The sequence below is a fragment of the Lepidothrix coronata genome, unplaced genomic scaffold (assembly GCF_001604755.1).
Source record: "Lepidothrix coronata isolate B3197 unplaced genomic scaffold, Lepidothrix_coronata-1.0 Scaffold9, whole genome shotgun sequence".
NCBI lineage: Eukaryota > Metazoa > Chordata > Aves > Passeriformes > Pipridae > Lepidothrix > Lepidothrix coronata.
Window position 1 is genome coordinate 9,706,875 of NW_016690189.1, and position 21,557 is coordinate 9,728,431.

The 21,557-nt window shown below is 38.8% G+C and overlaps 1 protein-coding gene across 16 annotated transcripts in view; it reads right to left on the bottom strand.

The window, feature by feature from the left end:
* The window catches only part of ANKS1B (ankyrin repeat and sterile alpha motif domain containing 1B), a 417,695-nt gene that overhangs the window by 80,329 nt on the left and 315,809 nt on the right, over positions 1 to 21,557 (bottom strand). The window contains exon 1 of one of the 16 annotated variants that reach the window (XM_017804306.1): positions 6,807 to 6,991. The exons of the other annotated variants lie outside the window; for them this stretch is intronic. The gene's annotated coding sequence lies outside the window, so the exon portion shown is untranslated. Of the gene's footprint in view, positions 1 to 6,806; positions 6,992 to 21,557 lie in introns of those variants that run through there. 16 annotated transcript variants of the gene reach the window in all.

Here is a 21,557-nt window from a genome sequence, read left to right on the forward strand (position 1 = left end):
GCAAAGGGTCTGTTAATCTCTCACACAGGTCATAAAGACACTCTCGCAAACAACAAAAATTAGCATAAATAGAATCCAAGCGGAAAATGACAGTCGTAATATTTAATTATGCTTCTGTAAGCATACTTCCATGCTTACAGAAGTGTAACTTCATAGTATTCAGACAATATTAAAGACTCATTGTCATTTTGCACAGGTATGTAAAAATCACATGGACAGTCAATTAATTAAATTAATAAGCAGTGGAGAAATCGCTAGGAAAAGGTTAGTGCAACAGGTTTTTAAACCTATGAGCACCTGTTAAACTTAACACTTCTATGTGAGTTTTTAAATGAAGATGATGTTTGGAAGTCTTTTTATAATATGCCTCCTGTAGAGACAATCTTTGCTTCCAAAATACCCAAGCTGGCCATAACATGGATTAGATTTGAGAAATACTTACGAAAGCCTATGAAAATCCTTGCATTCTTTTTTCTTGCTAGTGCTAAAAGCAGGAACACTACCACATTCAGATTTTAAAGAAAAGTAATAATCTGCATCATTTATAATGGCTTCAGTAAAAATACAGTGAATCATACACTACTTCCCTTAGGTTTTGCTGAACTATTTTTCTGTGTGACAATTCACTCCAATATCCACTTACCTCTGTGGTGGTTTTTAAATATTAGTACAGAACACTGAAGTTCTATATATTTTGATCATATAATAATCACAATGCAGGTGCTTCACAAACCAATTTGGTACTCATAAATAATGTGCTTTTCAGGTGACTGCACTATTATCAAACTAACACTTTTCCAAGATTTCAGCATTACCTCTGAAAACATTCCTGGAAGATAAAAGCATTAACAAAGCACGACAATTCTATAACAGCTCTTGATTATGGGATCCCGAAGGAGATAATTAGATGGTTTTCAGTTATCTTAATTTTTAAGTGATTTAACTATTTGCAAACTGACATTTGTCCAGCATATTTACTTATGAAATAAGTGACATCATCTAAGATTATATAAACAGTAAGGAGTTACTAATTATTTTTACAAGCACTTTTTATGAATCTATTTAAAATTATGAGAGCCTTAATATCAATTTCAGGGGGTAAGACGAAGCCTAAAAACAGTGAGATGACCATGCAATACAGGAGTAAAACTTCTAGAATTAAAGTTATTCCTATTATACATGCATACACACATACATATACACACACATTTGAGTAATATAAATCTTGATGAACACTGTAATTGACTTTCCATTTTCCTATATTAGGAATAATTACATCCAACCATTTTTGTGGCTTACCAATTTACCAGTGGCTTTTAACACCATTCTCAATACTTAGAAACAAGGATATTGCGTGTAAGTGTTCTTCAGTAAACAGATATATGAAGGAGAAAGAAATTATCTTCAGTATATACATGGCAAATCATGTCTTGCAGAATATACCACCTAAGGAGTCTTTCTGCTCTGCCTTTTGCAATCAGAAATGTCTATCTCGTATTGGCCTCATAAGCCACCAGCGTGCTTGTAACAAACGTGGATAGAGCCTTCCTAAATCTTCGTTCGCGAAGCCCAGCCATGATGATACTTGGCAAAAGAGGCATATATTCGCACTGATAGAACTGCAAAAGCTTTACTTCAAAGTATACAGAACCAGCAAAGGCAGCATACATGGAAATACCCAGAAGCACTGAAGATCTGACTTTACTCTGCAACTGGGAGGACCAGTCAACTAAATGAAGAGTTTAGATGATCATCCACAGTCAGACAAGCAAAACAAATGTTTATCACCTTCATGTTTCACCATGTTTAAAAGTACTGCAAAACTAAATGTTTATTCTCTACTGTAGAGAAGCACTTTCTGAAAAAAAGAACTTAAAAAATTAAACAATGGTCTAAAATCTGCTGTCAAAGAGGCAAAACTCCCTGCTGACTTCATCTGCTATTACTGCAGCTACTATTAAATTTACCCTTTTCGCAGCATCAGAACTTAAAATATTCTAAACGTTAGAAAAACCTCTCTTGATGTTTGCCAACTGCAGGAAACGAACAGAATGAAGAAGAACAAACCAATTACACATAACAAACCTCATACAAATCACCTTGGATTTCCTACACCAAAAAGCTGGGAAAACATAAGAAAAGAGACATATCTTTCCTTAACACATCCCAGTTTCATGTTTCTAGAAAGAGTAAACTCCAAAGACAAAGGCCTGGGAGAAAGAACTTCCATCATCTCAAGCTTCTCAAGACCTTTTTACCCCACCAAACACTTACTTATTTCAGGCACTGCTGATAAGCATATAGCACGTGTGATAAATTTAGAGAAAACAGGATGGCTACAATTACTTAGTTCTGGACCAGTTGGAATTTCCAGTTGGTTTTCCCAAAGGAAAAGTGCTCTTCTTTTGGGTTGTTTAGCAAGGGATCGTGCAAGTCCTGGAAAAAAAGCCAGGATATCAATATCCCCAAGGGGAAAAAAGTACAATCTTAACCATCCGCAGAGTGTGTATATTCCAGCGCTGAAGACTGCTTTCTAACGTTGAGCAAGTGCCCTCAAGTGACAGAACAGCCAGAGATTTTAGGTCTTCAGACACACTGTCCTTGCTCATTACCTCTTTTGATCAAGCTGTGTTTCAGGCATTTGACTTTAACCCAAACTCAGTTCTCAGGGCATGGATATATTACAATTTGCGTCCTAATGAAAAAGAGACAAATGCTAGGTACCACTGTTAGTGCTGGTAACACTGCAGCCTGTATGTTCTGGTTATTCCTCTAGAGATATCAAAGATACTATCTACCCCACAGGATGGGCCAAGCAGGGACCAAATATCATTTGTCTTTAGGAAAGGCATTGCAAAACTCTCGAAGATGTTCCTCAGTCAACTGAGTTGGAAATACCCCACTAGTAGGAGGCTGAAGGCAATAAGTAAGGAATGGAGGAAGACTAGAGATGGTCCTGGATTTTCTCCTTCCTGTTTGAGCATTTCCATGACAATAAGAACCTCTTTGACTCTGTGATCCAAGGACAGAGACAGTCTCCAGGAGATGTGCCAGCACTTCTCAACACAGAATCACCATTCTTTCAACCAGGAAGAAAGGCTATCTCCCTGGTGATTTTCCTTTGGCTAAGGTTTGTTCAACACTAGTAACATCACTCCCTTATGCTAGACATAAGGATTTCCACCTGCAGCTAACATGAAGTTAGGCACAATCGCTATCTGAAGTGTTGCAAGACACTTCGCTTCAGAGAAATTCATTGGGGGGTGAGAATGTCAACAAGATCCTTTCTTTAACTCTATGCTCAAGCTTGTAAGAGTAAATCTAGCCCAAATTTCAGGGTTTTTCTTAAATGAAGACTCTTTGGAGAGAGGAAGAAATGTTTCTTAGTTGACTGAAGGACTTTTAGAAAAATTCTACTGCTCCATTTTAAATATTTTATATTTTTAAATATAAAAGCAGGAAAAGAACTCCAACCCAACCAGGTATCTCTTCTTCTCCCAGACTACATGTTAAAAGCAGTATGAACACTGCAACTGTCCCAAAAATGTCCACTGTCTTTACATGTAATCTGTAAACTGAGGCAATCTCCAAGAGCAATTCAAATATGGGAGCAGACTGACACTGTATAGAGCTAAACACTTGACAATAAGGTATGTAGAGACCTGCTTCTTTGAACCACAGTGCCCAAAATACTTAATTTAACATGCTCAAATATTTTGATGCTTTTCTCCTCAAAGATAAAAAAAATACAGAAAGACTGTGGATAGAGACAGCAAGCAAACTATGACAATGAAACACTTTTCCTAGCTTAATTACCTTGTCAAAGCCAGGTTTATCTGAAGCATAACCCTTTGATACTTGGAACCATGACTACTGTCTTGTAGACAAGCTGGCATAGTTGGCACATGGACTAAAAGATCAAATACAAGCAGCCCTGTGTTATTGCCTACACAAAGGAAAAAATTGCATTGGATTGTAAAGAATGCCAGGATGGTATAATTGTCTAAAGGTGTTATTCTCCAGAATTTGACTGTGATTTCTCAAAAATAAGCTTACAGATCATATAACTGTGAAGACAACATTGAAAATGTGAAATAGTATAAGCCAACATGTTTCCCAATGCAAAAACAATACCAAATCACATCTCAGAGTAAAAGCTAGTCAGTTCATCATAATGACTGTTGATTTGGATGACTAGTACAAATTTTCAACATTTAATAAGCAAAGCATTGTGATAATAGGATCATCAGGAAAAAATCTAGTCATGATTGGTATTTGGCAAACGAATAAGCTTGGACCAAGAACGATGCCATTCACTCATCTCTGCTTTAACTTGCAGTCTGCATGCAGAGCAGGTCTCAGGATCAAGAGCCAAGAGAGCTTAAGTCCAAGGCTTGACAGTTTCTCAGTCTGCCCAAAGCAAGGTGGGAGTTTACTATTTGTGAAGAATATTATTCATTATGCCTATTACTAACATGTAACAAATAAATACAAAGATCCTTAACAAAATGCCAGTTAAAACAAAGTAAAACCTGCACCCTCCCAACTGATGGAAATAAATTAAAATGAGCATTTCCAACACAGAATTCTGATGCCTCCAACACTAAAATGTCTTCCTCCTGGAATGTAAATCAAATCATGACTGACCTGGGTCACTGCTCCCTCCTTAAGTTCCTCAGTAGCAAAACTTTTACCTAGAGCCAATTTGCTTTAGGTTCTTACTTCAGTGCAGCTGCCTTTGATGGCAGCTTCATCAACAGTTCTGTTCCAAATTTCCACATCCTCTACCCTCCCTTTTTAACTCCAATTAGAGGTGTCATTCTCCCCTCATCCCCACCCAAGAAAAATGCTAAGAGAAAAAGCATCAGGCTCTCAGCTTTCTGAATTAATTTTGGGGTACTGCACTTAAATGTCTTCCAAGTAAAATGAATATGTATAGTACATTTTAATTTGCCTTCTTACTGGAAAAATTTATCTCTTCCTGACTATCACATTCTCCTTTCTCTGGAAAAAAAAATTATAAAGGCGCTCACCAATAGTACAGAAAGCAGAGCTTACTTTGAATATATCAGCAAGTTCTTCCAATTCTTATCTGTCAACCATTTGCACAAATTCTTTAAATGGAACTTCTCAGGTGTGTAAGGTGAAGAGAGTATGGGAGTGGCAGCACAACTGCAGCTTGTATAAGTTATACAGACATATCAAAAAGAACAAATCTCTTAGTGAGCAAGTGTCAACAGATCAAAATTCATGTGCTAAAATCACTCTCCATTTTTTTCAGAGCACCACCGAATTTAAGATGCCATCAGAATGGAGGTTTAATTCGTTATTGTAATTACACACCACAGGATCAAGGTTTTGTACTCAGCAAACAAGTATCAGCTCTACAGGAGTGCTTACAACTTGTAAGCATATTTATTCAGGGGGGAAAAAAAAGTCACATGGCAACCTTCCACTGAGGCTTTTTCTAGGAGGTGACTATATTTTATATTTTGGCATATACAGAAGAGGACACAAATTGGTTCTTAAAGTGCATTCAAATGAAAAGTTACTATCCATCATGCCAGGGTCTACTATAACACTATTCTGTGTCTCATTAACGGAACAAGTTAAAACGTTCTTTAAGGAACCAGTAAGATGCGTTCCATCGGTAATCCTGTCACAGATGGACACACTGTAGCATTCCTCACTAATACAGCTGCTGTTAAGAATGGTACGGAGCACACCTTGATTTTGTGGGTATGGGCAGACACTGCCACTGCTCGCAGAGCTAAAGGAATTTTGCGAGGCACATGGCAACATGCATCAGTCCACATGCTAAAAATGCTCAGGAAAACTGTTACTGCACGTGTGCAGCAAACCGAATTCCAGATTAAATTCTCAGTTATCGTTTGCTTCTCTCCGAATACCAATGCTGCCTTCTTGCCGTAAGGTACAATAACTGTTCGTTATTGTACGATATATTTTTCAAACATGAACCTCTTCTGAGATGCTGAAGCACAAACCATCATTCTGATCTCTACTCGCTTCTGCTTTTCATCCCTTTTAATTTTTTTATTTTTTTTTTTAACAACCGTAGCACTTCGCCCAACTAGCATTCCTGAAATAACCGAGCGGACAACCAGCGGTGCCGTGAAGCCAAGACCTCGCCCGGCAAGTTTCGGACCACGGCACACCGCGGCCAAGTTCCCAGACCCAAGCAAACAGAGGCGTGCAGCGCGCACACGGACACAGCCCCCCAGACAGCTGCGGGCTGTGCGGGCCGCGCTGCCGCTCTCCCGTGCGGTACACGAGGTGCGCGCCTACCGCCCCCCGCATTAATCACTGGTCCGCACGGCTCGGAGGGAGCACACTGGGGCGGGCAGGGCTGCCCGGGGCACCCCGCTCCCCCGGCCACGACGGCCCGGTGAGAACTCACCGGCCCCCAGCACCGGCTCCCTCCGGCGGCTCAAACTCCGGCAGCCCCGCCGCCCCCCGCTGCCCCGCGGCCGCCCCCCGCCCGCCCGGGAGCGCGGCGCCCCGCAGCGCCGCCGGGCGGGAGCTGCCGCCGACACTCGCCCCAGCGGCACCGGCGAGGCGCGGGTTGACATAATCCTGCGAACGCGGCAACCGCAGGCGCCGCCGGCTCCCGCCCGCCCGTCCCCCGGGGTCCGCTCCCGGCTCTTCCCTTCGCCGGGGGTGGCCCGCCGGGTCCCTGGCTCCTGCCCCTCCGCCTCCGGGCTGCGCGGCGGGGCGGGGGCGGTGCCCGGTGGCCCCGTGCCCGGCCCCCAGTGCTCGCCCAGCCCTCCCCTGCCCCCCGGTCTCACCTAGAGCGGCGGCGGCGGGCTGAGCTGCCGAGCTCGGCGGGGGCGGGGAGAGAGGGGAGAGGGGGGGCCCCGACGTCTGCTCCGCAGCCGCTACCCCTCCGCGCTGAGCATCTTCCCCGCGCCCCGCGGTGAGTCAGGCAGGGAGAGCGCCGCGGAGCCGCGCACACCGGAGCCCCCGCCGCCCTCCCCGTCCAGCCGCCGCCGCGCGCGCGCCCCCGCTGGTCCCCCGGTCCCCCTCCCGCCTTCCGCGGGGACGCGCGCGCGCGCGCTCCGGGCCGCGCTGCCCGCGGGGGGGAGGGGCGGAGCAGGACGGGGGCGCGCGCGCGCTCACCGCGGCTCGGTGCGGTGCCGGCGCCGCGCGGGCTGCGGCGGGCGGGAGCTGCCGCGGCGCCTCCCCCGGCCCCCGCCGTTACTATGGATATATGGATACGGGCCCTGCCTCTCCCCCGCGCCCACCCGCGCGGGCGGGGCACTCCGCAGGGCGCCGCTGCCCCGGGCCTGGCGGGGGCCGGGGCGCAGAGTCGGGGCGGCTCGAGGGCCGTGGGAGCCGCCGGCGAAACTTCGTCCCCGCCGCCGGCTGGAGAACGCCTTCCTTTGCTCCCTCGGCAGAACCACTTCTTTTTTTTTTTTTTTTCCCCCTAAGACGAGTGTCTACATTAATCTCATCCGATCTCGAATTCCTGCGTTAATACGAACAAATAAGCATCCCACGGGATTGTTTACTTCGGTAACTGCATCCATTAAGCAGCACCCGCGCAGTCTAATAAGTGAAACAAAATACAAAAGATAACGCCCCTATAATTTAAGTTTACAAAATGTCAGAGGACAGAGTTGCACTTTCAGTTCCCCATGGCAGCTCTTATCTCGGCTTCCCTGAGGAAGTTACACACTTGATGGCTGAGCACATTATCTGACAAGCTCAGCCGGCTGAGACTGGAAGAAACATTTTACCAAGTCAAAAAATTTTACTCAGTTACAGCAGGTGAAGTGATGGGGAGGATGTGGTTACTGACACCGGCTCCATTTCTCCAGCCCATTCCCGGCAGACCTATCCAAGACACCAGTCAGGCAGGTGCCTCAGGCCCTGATCCTGCCTATGGAGGCTTTCCATCATCTGTGAAATAAAATCTTTAATAAACGAGTGAAAGAAAAAACTCAGTCTTTCTCTCTAGGCACAGTTTTACACAGACAAGTCACACTGCTAAAATTCACTGTCATTTTCAGCCTCTGCAAGAGGAAGAGCACAGATGAATGATGTAGTAGCTGCAGACCCAGCACACCAGCAAGGCAAACTTTCCAGGCACACACACAAGTTCATACTCAAGCTTCTCAGAGACCTCACGCTGATTAAATGTAGAAACCTAATTCACTAGCCCTTTTGTTTGGTATGCCCAACTGCATGTGCTTATATAGAACTTTAATCATAGATGGATTTGAGCACCAAAATAAATCCTGTTTGAGGCTCTGAGTGGATGTCCCTCAGAGCATTAATTAGGTCTCAAACTAGTGCTAAGCTGCATTTTTTCAAAAGCAAATCTTTCAAGGTGTAAACTATCATACATATAAATAGTTCTCTTGGTTATAAACAGAGTTGATAACATGCACGTAGCCACCAAGCTCAGCGACGTGCAACAGCTCAACTGGACTGACTCAACCACAAAATAGTGCTGACTTCGAATACACTAGCACGTGTGTGAGTAAAGGCAGTAACATTTTCCTATGAATCACTAAAATCAACTGTTGAGTTGAGAGTTGAAAGGAATGATTAAAGTAGCAATCATTCTAGCAAACTCCTAGAGATAACCGTTCTCTATATCATAACTGATTTTAGCTAATTAGTCCTGCCAAAATAACGTTGGGGAATGCTAAGCATTGGTTCAAAAGCACATCTTAGAATGAGATCTGGAAAGTTATTTTGATTTTAACTGAATACTCTCTGCTTCTTTGCAGAGCTCCATTTTTTCAATAAAATCTTATAGACGCAGTCTGGTGTTTATATAGATTTGATGTAGCCCATATGGAGAAGGACTGAACAGAATACAAAAGTTTAGTTTCATCCTGAATCAGAACAAAACATAAACATTTAGCAACATTTCCTGAATAGAATTCCAAAGACCGAGGCTGTAAATATGAAAATGACCATTTCAAAATATTGTTTTCATCTTTCCAAAACATGTCAATGCAGTTTAAAATTTTATATCTAAATTGTCAGTGTCACTTTTGTTCTGATATGAACAGGTCTTTTCAAAGCAGATGCTTTGGCAGTATTTCTTTAAAATGCTGAATGATGTTTATGGATTTGTCTAAATTTTTCCAATACCTTGGATCTCCACATCTCTATCCTTGCAACTAACAAGACTTTTAGCATAGTTCCAGCTCCCTTTCTCCTGGATTTTGTGATTTGCATTTGTAAACTGAAATCAGATCTTTAGTATAGGTGGGATGTGATCCATTAACAACTTTCTGAGATAGGAGCAATAATTTAATGGATTGCTAAGCCAGAGGAGGAACAAGTTAAGGCTGTCAGCGTGAGGCCGATGTGATGATGGCAGAGCATTGTAGATGTGCCAGCTGCTTTCTATACCTGCCATAAACTTCATTACTTCCATTGATTGTAACATATTGCAGACTATAGCAGCTCTCCATGAAGGAAGCAAGTATGTCACAACTAGCAAGTCCTAGGAAAGGATGAAAGTTTCTAGTATGATGGTGAAAGAAAGGGCAGTTTTAGAAATTTAGAAGTTTGGTGAGGGGGCAAATGTGAACCCAGATTGTTGTACTGTTTTGACAGGGAAGATCTGCATGATTTTAGCATGGGGTACATTTCCTGTTCTTCTTGCCTGGATTCAAGACCTTCTTGCCTGGATTCCTTTCCAGCACTTTCTCTAAGGTCTGACCACCTACAGCTGAGTAGGTGTCATGGCTGCATCAGTGGTGAGACATGCCTGCACCTGCACACTGTCTTTTTTTTCTTTCAGTACTGCTGTAAAGGTCTATGTTATAATAACTTGACTCCTTTTTGTTAGAGAGAAGTATTTGCTAATTTTAACTGTTTTCCTGATATCCATACCCTTACTGGTTTATACTCTATCAAGGGATCTAGAAAGTCTAAGCAAGATAAAATTAATTCGTGTTTTCAAGTAAATAAGTGATCTTCATTAAAAAGCAAGATAAAATGACTTAAAATATTTAACTGGACTGATTTTACAATGTTTTCTCAGAGCCAAATATGTTGATTTTGAATTTTTCTGAATACGGAGTGAGCAGATTGACTTTATACACTAGGTTATCAGAGGTACACATTAACATAATAATATTCAGATATTGAGGTAAAATAATTGTTTATGTATATTTGCTGAGCAAGCAAAATCATAATGTGAATCAAATAGATAAACAAAAAAATATTAGAAAATTCTACTAGTAAATTATACTTGTCAAAATGTCCCCATAGCTGCTTAAGGGGGAAATATACAGGTGAGAAAGGACATGGGGAGAGGGAGAGCTGCAAACAAGAATCACAGAAGTCTGTTATTGGAATTATGTACAATGCACAGTCCCTTAAAGTCAAGCACACAATGAAAGACTATGCACTTGGTAAAATCTATTTATGTAATTCTCATGATATATAACTCAACAGTGAGTGTAACACTTCCACCAGTGCTGCAGCAAATCAGGAGAAAGGCAATATAGTAACTGAAGATAGATGAAGCAGCTGTGTTGGCTTGGGTAAGAAGCAGGGACTTTAAAGTGAGGAAGAGAAAGAAAGTTGTCATTTTTTGAACACAGAAGGCTAACAGAATGCTGGTTTAAGCAGGGAAATCTCATGGGGAATTTATGCCAGTCCTGCAAGCTGGCTTTATTTTCAGCTCGGGGTCAGCACTCAGAAGATGGGATCTTGTTTATAGGAAAAACACTTCTGATAGCTTAAATATCCTAGAGGAAGAAAAGTTAAGGACTAGAAAGAAATCTGGATATTGTACTACAACCAGAGTTGTCTTTACACATTTCTTTTAATTCCAATCTCATAATTAAAAGCTGAAATGGCCATTTTTCAGAAAAAAATCAGAATTTATTTTGATTTTTATTCTTAAAATTGTTCCATGTTGGAGAGAAGTTCAAAGAAGCTGATAAATTTGGACTATACAGTCTCTTTGGAAAGAAAAAGTCCAAATAAAGTTGTGTGGGATGCAGTCATTGTAGGACTCATAGCCAAAGAGATAACTGGAGCTATCTTCTGAAACCACTAGAGTCTCTGCTGTGATGTGCTGGGGTTTAGGGAGGAATTCTCGTTGGCAAACAGAGATTATGCTCTTCTTTTTTTTTTTTTTCTCCAGGACAATCTCATGGGTCTATAAAGAAATTAAGCATCAATCAAAGAAGAAATTTAATATCTGAAAATCAACTGAGCGTACAAATAGAGAGGTTTTGTCCATACAGGCTCACACAAAATCTGGTCTTGCTTGCTGAGAACTAGCTGGTACCTGAGTGCCAAATTAATGGAGTAACTCCAAATCATCTTAACCTGTCTTTGAAAAAGGTGTCAAAAATTATCTGATCAATTTCTAGTGGTGGTGGTGCTTATAAACATGGAATATTTGTAAAGACAGTTTCTCTGAGAGCAAAAGACAGCACAAGGGAGTTCTTGAGGTAGTACAGGTTTGAGGCTTTCAGATTGTTGTTTTTTTTTAATTTCCCTAAAAGGACCCCATTGCAACCTGAATTGATGCAAAGAAAAAAAAAAAGTTGTTTCTAGAAGCCTATAGAATCTAGTTTGAAGCATCTTGCATTTTCCATATCAAATATTCTTATGAAGTATAATCTGGTTTCAAGTAGGTTGATGAAAAGAAACAAATTTAGGAAAAGTACACAGATCCATTTTATTCTTGTGACCACAATGGTTATTCTCCCTTTGACTAACTAGAAAACAAAATAGAGAGGTGAGTGAACAGATAAAATCTAATGTATGATCAGAAAGCAAAGCAATGAAAAGGAGTGAAAATCTGCTCTTACTCTTGACTAAGAAATGTATAAAGCGGAATATTACCTCAGAATTGTAGAACAGAATATTTGTTTCCTAGTAATTAGAAAATTAACCATGGACCCACAAAGGGGATGGATGTTAATGTTAGTATGCATGTTTTTACTGGGAGAAAGGAAGGAATAATGAAGTATTGAAGTGAAGTAAGGAGACACCTGGCTCAGCCGCTTGATCTTCATGTAGAAAAGGAAAGCATAAAATCATAGAAGCTGTTTTGTTCTAATACTTTTCCAGAAAATGTACTATTTTTAAAACTTGTAAGTCAGAGAGGAAGGAATAAATGCTTCCCAGAGAGCTAGAGAGAGAAGGCTAGTTGAGAAAAATAATTTTGAGCTGGATGGTATAGTTAGTCCAAAACCACCATGAGATGATGAGCTTCCAAAAGAAAATAAATTTTCCTTGACTTTAGAAATGCATACATATGCATGCAGAATGTAATCGAACACTAAATATATGGCTTCAAATGCATATTTAGTGGCACTGTAAGATGCATATACATGTTTTTTAAACAATCTAAATACTGAATATTGCCATTGCTGTCAAAGGCCATGCTGCAAATAGTTATTGTGTTGTAATGGTGGCCATAATATATTTGCACTATTCAAATATTAGACAGAAACATTCTATTTCTAAGACTGTTCAGTGTAAAATTTCTCACTGTATTAGTAGCAAATTGACAGACAGATTATAAAGTAGAGTGATCAGAAAAAAAAGTCAGAAGAGAATCAAAAGATACACAGTATCTTTACTATGCTGTTTACTTTATTGATAGATGTAATTTCTTCATAATTAACGTGTTCCATTAAAACTACTGAATTATCATCTGGAAATCTAGTCAAAGCCTTTCTTTCTTGAATTGTATGTTCTGAATAAGTAAAACAAAATGGAGTATTCTGTATTAATAACTTTTTTTATTCCAATTTAAAAAAAAAAATTACTATCTTTCCAAATCAGTGACTTTCTCACAGGATCTATAATTAAGGTTTCTATGTTTCCCCAGAAGAGTAGAATCCCTCAAGGTCTTTCACTATAGTACAAGATTCCTTCTGAATAAGTACCATGGTAAATCAGAGGAATCAGTAGACTGTAGACTATAGACTGTTATGAAATATGGGTATGAATAATGATCCCACATGAAAATGAATGGAATAGGCATTTAAACTGCAAAGCTACTATTTTGTTTTGACTGAAAATTCAAAACAAATGTCTGTCTATGACCAAAAATATGGACATAGTATATGTTCAGACTCTTCTGAAAACTTTTCCAGAATATTTTCTCCACTAAATATTTTCTGATTTCCTTTTCTTGACACGAATCAGTTAAAAGACCTTCTAAAGTTATAGAATACTCATTGAATGAAAACTATTTTTATCATTTTCAGGAAAAAAAATCTATAAAATTGTAGGAAGTAATCAAAGACAAAACATACATTGTATAAATACAAAACCACATTAAGGATTCAGTAAATTCCTATCTTTTAGGGGCAGACAGGATTGCTACATAGCAAATGCAAAGCAAAGGTACAATGACTTTTAATTCTCTCCCCAGGATCAAATATAAATTTATCCTATGTTAATATTTCACACTACTGCAGCAGAGAGAAATGTGTTATTTTTCTGTATGAATATACTGGAATGTTATGCCATATGCCAACTTATGGCAAGGAGAATCTAAGAAACCTGCCTCCCATCACAGGAACACTTCTGTGCAAGAAGGGCAATAATATACACACTCCTCCTCGGCTCATTAGAACAACATCAGCTCTTGCTCTTCTGTAGTCACACTTGACTGACACAGGGGAGAGAATTTCAGGACTCTCGTGGCTGCTGCCCCTCTTAACATCACTCTTAATTTTCCCTTAAATTGGCCTTTTCCTCCTCCTTGTTTGTAGGGTTCCCTTCAGGCTTAGATGTAACTTTTCATTCACTCTGGAAAAGCACAACCCAAATACTGAGCAAGATGGCTATGCAGTACTCAACCATGATTAAAGATCAGAGAATTGTCTAGGGACACAGTATTTAAAAGGATGTGCTGGCCAAGCCAGCTGGGTAGACTGCAGTTTTCCAAACACCATCTATTATAGAGGGGGGTTATAGAGTTAAGCAATCCTGCCGTCCAGAGGAAAATGACATAACAGGAACTGTCTACAAATAATTAAAGGCATGTCAAAAAGTAGGCCATCTTTTGGATTAATCAAAGAAGACCAAGGAACTCATTTAATATGCAGAGGGGAAAATTTAGGTTACACATTAGGAAAGACTGTAAAAGATTTGAACAAATAAGAGTTCATATACAAACCAGCGCATCATTAGCTTAAAGTGAAAAACCACTCAAGAAGTCTTTAATTTCTTGGGGTGATTTAGAAATAATGACATAAACCCTGTGCTTTATAAGAGAAATCACCACTGCGACCCGGGTTCGATTCCCAGCCCCCCGGGCAGATGGAGCTCGTCAGCCCTGTGAGGCAATCCATCTAAGAGAAGGTCACTCTAAACAAACCTACGTTCTGAGACCCTCACTGCCACTGTCCAAGCTTGCTCGGCCCCGGCAGATGAACCTCAGGATTAAAGGGTGGGCTCAGTTCAGCGCACGCTGTGTCTCACCTAAAAAATCCACTGCGCAGGCTCGAAGGGTTAATGACCTTTCCCAAATCTTCGCTCCCGAAGATTGGCCATTATTATAAGAGAAAGTATCAGGTGACCCCTAGAGGTCATCCCAAGACCAAGCAACTCTGCAGCTGCAATAACCTATGGCTTTTGCTAAAAGGCAACAAAAACAGGAAACTGATTTACACCTTTGTATTGTATACAATTACACTGTATTTTAACCACCATCTAGGTACTTCAGACATTTACCACTACGTATGCAAACCATTCATTTTCATAAATAGTTGGCTTCAAATACTGTTACATTAAGGATGTTAGTGTAACCTTATATAATATTAACAGAAAATGGTGATTTATGGGCATGAGTGAATGAAAAGCAGACTGGAAAGCCAGACTATGACAGAATACATTTCGGTTTGTAAATAACAACTTTTTCAAGGTGGTAGAAATCAAATCTAAACTGTTATAATACTGAATTGTGCATGACAATGACTACTTAGTCCCCAGTCTTGTAATATGCATTGTGGTGAGATAATCACCCCAGCCTGCTGCAAAGCCCGGTTCCTGACAACTGACATTGGATGGTGCATATTTTCATCCATTAAAAAAGATTTCTAAGAAATTACTTTTTTCTCTCTTCCATTTCATATTCCTTTCTTTGGAGACCCTCCAAATTTCTTTATTTCTAATGAATTTTTGTGGACAATGGGAATACACTTTTTTCCTTTTAAATGCTGCTTGTTCTTTCTATGTATTAGTCAGTGGCAATTTTAGCAATCACATTTTTGTCAAGGTAAAATCTTGTAGATGCTTCAATTCATTGTTTTTAAATAGCATTCATAATTACCTATTCAAATTATTTCTCGAATTTGGCAAAGTATTAACTGCAAAGGCCAGAAGGGCTGTTAATAAACTGTTAATTAATCTGAATGTCTGATAGTCTTTATGAATTCCAGCATTACATCAGCACTCCATGGTGCATATGGCAGTAGGAATGTAGAAGGGGTCTCAATGACAGAAATCTGTTAGTAAATGAAGATGTGACATAATTCTCTATTCATCCATTTGTGGTGGGGAAAATGGATATATCAGAGGGTAGAGTTCTTAGAAAATTCAATTGACAGCCTGTAAGGAGCCATAAGCAGGACAGCCCAGTCAGGTCAATTCAGATTTTTGTTACCAAAATTCTGCCAGACGATAAAGTATCAGAGTTTAGCTGGCTGCATGACTTAGCTTGATTCACCTGTTTTATGCCAGTTTTTAATGTTACCAGTATCTATATTAATGACATGAACACATAACAGACTGCAAACTCCCAAGTATAAGCACAGAAAAATGTAACTCTTTGGCAATCTGTCTTTCTGGAATGTTTAGCCTGAAAGATTTTTTGGTCCAACAGCCTGAAGTCTACCCTCACCTTTGAGATTCAATACAGCCTCATCTACAGCAGACAAAGGGCTTTGAGTTCTTTTGTACAAGTTTTTCTCATCCCTTCTGTTGCTTTCATGTTGTTTCAGGCAGAATGGGGCAAAATACCAGCAAGTTTGAGCCTGTTCCTGAATGGATACCTTTTTTTTTTGTAATCGGCAGAACCTGGGCATGCCAGAGAGAAATCCTGATTATTTTTTTTCCTTTGGTTGTGCATAATTTTGATAGTTATTTTTTCATTAGAATAAGGGAAGATTCACTGGTTACAATTTTCATCTTCATCTATGAATCTATAATAGCAATGGCAGGTGGTGATAATGAAATTAGAGCTTTCAGGGTGTCAGAAAAGGTAGCTCTGGCATAATCAGCATTTTCAAGTTGTTTTCCAATCTGGCGCATGAAATCAAGCTGTTTACTATTGATACAGGCAGGTTTTTTGTTGATAAATAAACATAATGTGTATAACCTTTTGCAACATTTAAATAACGGATTTATCAACAGGTATTTGCTCAAGTAAAGCACCACATTCTATCAAAGAAAGGACCTATTTTAGAGGCCAAATTACTAAAGCCAATTATGATATGAAATTAATTTTAATATATATTTTCTTCTGCTAAAATAACTTAAAAAAAGTCAATCTTAAATAAACATACTGAGTTCAAATAGAAGTTATTAATTTGTAATAATTTTTAATACTTTTAAATTTGGAACTATTTTTTTATCTTTCTCATGATACCTCGCATTTTTTCCACATACATTTGTTGCATATCTCAGCAAATGAAGAATGATGGAATTACAGAACAGAATAAAATTACTCCTTACCACTCTGGAATGTAGTATAGTGATTAAAGCAAGTGGGCCATGCCACTGGAGCAACCTACCACAACTATAAAATTATTCAAAAGCAAAACACTTAAGTCTGAGCTAGAGAGGAACAGAGTCTTCCTGGATAAAAATAGAGTGGAAAATATGCTAATGGCTCTGTAAAGATGCTCAATCTGTTTTTGGTAGACAATTAAGGTGAAAATAACTTGTTCCTGCAAAACTGCTTATTTTCCTTTTAGCTTTTCTTCAGAAGTTACTGCTCTCTTGGGATATTGTAGAAATTAATTCAGCTTTACTATTTTTGTATACCGTTTTATAAAAACAAAAACTGTTGCATTATCTGTAATTATTTTTTGTTATCCAATGTTGCATAATCAACTGTAGATAAATCAACATCTCTAAATTTTCTCTTCCCTGTGTTAGCCGCAACTGATTATTGGAATGAAATATCATATCTATTATTAGGTGAAAAGTTAGGTTAACTTCTGCCACTGATATGTTCAGACCTAACTATAACAGCTGGTTTCCAGAATTAGAGTTCTCATATGAAAAACTAATTTTTGTGGATGTTTTAAAAGTATAAAATAAAGTATATTTCCTTACCTCTTTTAGAAGAATGGAAACTTAGTAATCTTTCAAACTTGAAAAACTGATTTGCTACTCCATAATTTTCATATTCCAGGAAAAAACTTAAATTCCTTTTCCACCTTTCCCTGTATTCTTCAGTACCTGTATTACAGTACTGTCTAGTGGCAGACTTCACACATTTCTCTAGATAAGCCTGTTTCCAAACATGCAAAAAAGCCCCAAATCTATAACCAAATAAAATAGCCTTTTGGATTTCAGTGACATACAAGCATATTTACAGCTGCATATCTATTGCATCGAGTAAAAAAGAAATAAAGAAAAGAAAAGGACAGCATTAGGATAGGATTCTGTCTTAATGAAAAATGTGTGGTCAGTAAGGAATACTTTAAATTAGCTCTTAAGCTATCATGGCCTGACTCTAGGCTCTGAGCAAAGACTTGCCAAGAGCAAGAAGCCCAGGCTGGGGCTGGGGTGGTCTTCATGAAGCAGAGAATTCCTTTCCAGGAAGGAAGTAATTCAGTTAGAAAGAGAAACTGGATGATTCATTTTCATGGAAATACTTTGGTTTATCAGGTTTGGATAAACAAAGGCAATCACAGGAAATATTTGATGTTCTTATTCTCCAGGCAAGACTGCTGAGAAAAAAAATTCTTCAGATCAGTGAAGTAATTGCTGTTATGTTTCTCCAAGGAAGGATGGTTTTGAGATAAGAAAGGAAGACAATCTTCCACTGAGAATGAACTGCCAGTAAGACGTTTCCCTGGAAAAGAAGTTCCTGAATCTTATGGAAAGACTGGATCAGTAAGACATCTTACATACTAGTGTAAGACATTTTGCATGTGTTACACAGCAAGGAACTCCCCAGCACATCTAAATGACTGTCAACTGAGCATCATTTTCTTACAGTCCAGTCAGCTGTTCAACATTTCTGCCTGTCTGTGCTGAACATATCACTTGGCTTGCAAGTATCTGAACATGGATGGTCCTGGAAAGGGTGAGTCAATCCAAGGCCACAGTAACATCTTTCTTAGGACTATAAAGCATTGATTAAATGATGCAGAAATCCCACCAAACCCATGAGCATTGAAGTAGTTAGAAAACAGCTTATGCCAACTTCATAAACAACAGACTTTGTGTCTGTTTTTACAAGATCTTTTCTACCAAATTTCAGGGAAAAGGGAGCTGAGACTGTCCAAGCTGACAGCCTACACCCTACTGCAGCATGATTAAGGAGACTTCACAGTTCAGAACAAAAATTTCTTTTTTCTTCATATTATAATTTTACCCCCTTGGGTCCTCTCCCTCACAGAGCAGACATCTCTTGCTGTACTCTGACAAAAATGAGAAACTGACATTTCTATTGAATGTTTTCTGGGTAATATTTACCTTCCTGATACGTCTGTAAAAATTTCTGAAAATTCATACACATTTAGAACCGACCATACAGGATGAAAATGTTGAAGTGCTTTATATTTTTAGAGATTATTGCAGGTTATAGTCTATTGGAATTGTAGTTAAAGAGCTTTTATATTTTTCACTCAGACTGTGTAGTTGTCAGATCTTAATAATTGCAGTCCTCTTTATTGTGATGGATCTCCTGTAAAGAAAGCCTGTAACACTGCACAAAATGCTTCTGGTGGTTTAATGAATGGTGCTCTTCCTTGTGAGTAAATAATAAAACAGTACACAAGCCACAGGCCATACTATATAAACATGATACCAAACTACTTGCAGTTGTAAGGGGAAAAATACTTTTAAATAGTTTCCCAGAAAACAGATAAATCTTGCTGGCTGACTCTTATTTTGGATAATTTACTTCACTTTATGCAACAAATTACCTAAATTGTATAATTCTCATACTTTTTCATTAAAATTTTTTTCTGTTATTTCTCCTTCTTTTCCTGCCTATTCTCCACATTTATTTTCTGCATCTTGCATTATCTGATCTGCCCTTAAAACTCAAAAAAATTTTACTTTAATTAAGTAAAATAAGTTTGCATATATATTGTACACATAAAGTGAGTATTCCAGATAACTGAATGAAACATGATCTTATTTACAAGTCAGAATTTATGAATGTCCCTAATGAGACATCAAGGAATTTGATGAAAATGTACTGATGTTTTACCAGTCCTACTAATTTACTAGGCTTTTATTTATTGGATTTATCTAGAAGCATTTTGGTAAAGGAATATGGACACTCACAGACAGTTATTCTATCATATTAATCAAAGGCTTTTAGATTCAATTTAAGTACTGATAAAATACAAAAATACTGCTAAAAAGAACAGAGCATCTGAATGAAAAAAATTAGAGAAAGATCAGCAGCAATGAGATGCTCCTTTGCAGTTTTTCTGAAAATAAGCTCATAAATAAACACGACTGCTCCTGTGTGTGGTTGCTTCTGTGGACAGAAGCTTAAGGTGGTGAAAAATTACCAGCAATGGAGTGCAAATTTCATACATATGACATATTGCTGGGAACTCTGTATTAGTCTGAACTGAGTTTTTATTACATCTTCCAAACTATTAGAAGGTTTAACCTCTTGAGAAATTTTCATTAGTTGTACAAAAAAATGCCATCAGCCAGCTTCTCTTTTCCAGTCAGGAATTCCACTCAAGAAACTCTGTGTAGCTGCTAGCTTTGATCTTTGGCCCATTATTTCAGTCTCATGCTTCCTCTCAAAGAGTCTGATAATATCCACTTTATGAAAAAAATAATTTAACTGCCAAATGAGAACCCCCTTGATAAATCTAGAGTTTCTGGATGTTTTTAATAATATGATAGAATACGGTAAAAAACTATTACCCTTTTAACATCTGAAATAAGCAAGACAAATCATATTAAATATAAAGGATTAAAAAGGGGGTCCAGGAAAAAAAAGAGCAATCATAGTAAATATGGACAAGAGTCACAAGTAAGATCACCTTTGGAACAGCCTCTCAAGAATTGTTACAAATTGAAAATGTCAAAAGAAGTTTGTTGGCAGTGAGAAAGTCTGATATCCGAGGTGCTTCTACATCCAAGATACAGTCATTTTCTGTCCTAAAATTCATGGTAGAAATCCTAAAAAGGTGATAGTCATGGAAGCCCAAACAGCAGACATTTGAGGCCCATAAATGAATGTCCCAAATGGAGGCTAGACTTCTAAATTAAGACATATAAGAGAAAAATATTGCAAACCATAATTGAACACGCTTACATTTTTAGTATAAAAATTTTATACCAGGGAATCCCATGCTGGATTTTTTTTCCCTAAGGAAAGTAAGCATAATGATGTCATCATAGGTAAGGGCTTGTTCATGTTTACAAACGTAATTTCTGTGTGTAGTATAGTGACACTGGCCAAACAAAAGTATTTTAGGGTTGCCTTACTGGGTCTCTGTATACTGGTTTCTCCTGGTTTGCTCTTGTGCTTTGCTGACACATCCCTGTAATTTGTTTACTTTCTGTAACAACGGTAAGACATTGCATAAATGACTTTAAGTTTCTATTAAACATCAACTACTGCATTTGTCATCCATATTTCTGGCTTTCTTGCATTACACTGATTCATAGAAGTTAGAGTTGGAGAAAATCTTTATTAATGTCGCATTAAATCTCTGCAAATACAAGGATATGCCCTATATTTTCTAGATATTTTTCAGATATTTTTCATCCTAGATTAAAGGGTCCCAAATGAAAAAGTTTTGGCTATTTCCAATAGTCTTCTACACTATACCTCAGTGATACTTTATATCACTGATACTGAACTCTCAGGTTTGTTTTGTTTTCTTTTCTTTTACTAATGGCCTTTGCTGCCATTTATTCCTTTGTGAATAAAATTATTCTTCTTTGGTATTTTACCCATTTGCACACTATTATGTTACTGTTCATGTATGAAAAGTTAAATCTGTCCCCTTAGTCAAACCAAACTGACTGAATGGTTTATAATGCTTGTACTTAGTCTCTCAAGCCCAAGGTTTATTTGCTCCACTGTATTTTCTGTGTTTTCCCTGACAATGTTGCTCTCATAACAAAGTTAGATACTATTTTTGCAGCCCATTTCTACAGAGATGGTTCAAAGTAAGACAGGAGCCTTCCTAGAGTCTAATGAAATTGATTTAAATAAAGCATTTCTAAAGCTTAGTGAAACCACTGTTCTATCGGATTGTCCAGTAAATACAACAATGTAAGAAACAAAAGAAAAACATAACACCTAGCCAACCAGAAGGAAGGAAGGAAGGAAGGAAGGAAGGAAGGAAGGAAGGAAGGAAGGAAGGAAG